Raw genomic sequence first — 2,201 nt, 5'->3', positions numbered from 1 at the left:
CCAGAGGGTTTCCAGGGCTGTGATTCTTTAGGAAGTAGACAGATGCCTACATTTTCTCCCATAGAGTGGCTGGTGGGTTGGAACAGTCAACTTTTGGGTTAGCAGGCAAGTGTTTAACCATTGTGCCAGATAAACCTTATGGAACGGTCCTACTCAACAAATTGGGTTGCCATGAGTCAAAATCAACTCGCAGCAGCTAACAACAACTGTATTTGTCCTTAAAGGGAGTTAAAAGCAGCAGCATGCAAAATGCTTTAGAGAGTCTGCTGGACAAAAAGACAAAAAACATCAAAATAAGTAGGAGAGGCTAGGTGTGCTCCACCCAAACACTGGATTGGGGATGGGAAGAGTGTGAGAAATATATAGGAAATGAAGTAAGGCGCGACCATGGCCCACAGATATTCTAAATCTGTTGTTTTTTTTTTTTTAAATCTTCTTATTGTACTTCTGCTTAAATAATTTAAGTGAAAACGTAGCAGCTGAGTGTCTTTCTTGCTGCGAAAAAAAGAAGCGATTCCTATTATACAGAGGTCAGGGGGCCTGCAATCCTGTTTGGAAATAGGTTTTCCTTGTTATGAGTTTTAAATCTAATTACTTCTGAGCAGAAAAAGAGCAGAGGATTTGACACAGAGATGTCTAATTAGACATGGAGGAAGACAGATGCTACGTGAAGATGTCCAAGAAACCAAGAAATGCCCTGGGCTCCCAACAAAGAAGATCCTATCTGGACTTTTCCCCTCCAGAGCAGTGAGAAAATAAATTTCTGTAGTTTAAAAGCCACACTTGTGGTATTTCTCTAACAGCAACATTAAGGAAAAAGACACTATCAGATTCTGACTTAACATTAATTGACCTGAAATGATCACATGGCTATCCGTAGCTGCAAGAGAGACTAGGAAAAAAATTGCAATGATGAACTGAGATGTCTGGTATTAGATGGTAACTTGGTAAGTTTCCATGGATGCTGAAGTTACCAAGAATGATTATAGGAAGAGTAGAAGAAAGAGACTGTGAACCAGTGGTCATGTGGAACCTGTATATAGATCAAGACGTAGTTGTTCGAATAGAACAAGGAGATAGTGAATGGTTTAAAATTGGGAAAGGTGTGCAACAGGGCTATATTCTTTCACTATATTTGTTCAATGTGTAGTTGTGGTATATATGTGCTGTGGAGTCAGTTCTGACTCATGGCGACCCTGTATAGGGTTTCTGAGGCTATAAATCTTTACAGGAGCAGAAAGCCTCCTCTTTCTCTCACAGAATGGCTGGTAGTTTTGAACTGCTGACCTTGAGGTTAGCAGCCTGATTCATAACCACTATGCTACCAGAGCTCCTTGCTCAGTATATATGCTGAGGAAATAATCCAAGAAGCTGTATTATATGAAGGAGAGCATGGCATCAGGATTCAAGGAAGACTTGTTAACAACATGCAGATGATACCACCTTGCTTACTGAAAGTGAAGAGAACTTAAAATACTGATGAAGATCAAAGACCACAGCCTTCAAGTATAGATTGCACCTGAATGCAAAGAAAAGAAAATGCCTCACAAGTGGACAAATAAATAACATGATAAATGGAGAAAAGATTGAAGTTGTCAAAGACTTATTTTGTTTAGATGCACAATCAACACTCACAGAAGCAGCAGTCAAGAAACCAAATGACGTGATGGTGGACTAGACAGACACACTACAAAGACCCTCTACCACAAAGATATGAGAGTCCAAATGAAACAGACACGATGAAAATCATGGGACCCTGAACTTCAGAGGAAACGTTAGACAAGTGCAGAATGAATGAGCAGAGACAGCGATAGATGGAGACTGGCAGGTGAATGGCTGGCCACACACAGCACTACCATCTTGAGCTTTGGTGAGCTGCTTTGGCAGAGCAGATTCACACAGGTAACTGGAAAGATGTGATTCCTTCTTTTTCCTCTTCTCTACTGGTGACCAGAGGTGTGGCCAGCTTCAAACCTCATCCATCCCCAATGCAGACCCTACTCTATGGGAGTTCAGAGTGTCGTGGTTGGGTGACACGCCAGCGTGAGGCAGGGGCTGGCTGGACCACTTTGATGCTTGGGTTCAGACGGGCTCAGCTATGGGCCTTCAGAGTCCGCAGAGCTACCAGACCGGTATTAGTCTAGCAGAAACCCTCACACCCAGCCACCCTGTCCTCAACTGCCCTGTGGTCCTAACAGACA

The sequence above is a fragment of the Chrysochloris asiatica genome, unplaced genomic scaffold, assembly GCF_000296735.1.
Source record: "Chrysochloris asiatica unplaced genomic scaffold, ChrAsi1.0 scaffold00101, whole genome shotgun sequence".
In the NCBI taxonomy this organism is placed as follows: Eukaryota; Metazoa; Chordata; class Mammalia; order Afrosoricida; family Chrysochloridae; genus Chrysochloris; species Chrysochloris asiatica.
This window is presented reverse-complemented; position numbering follows the sequence as displayed.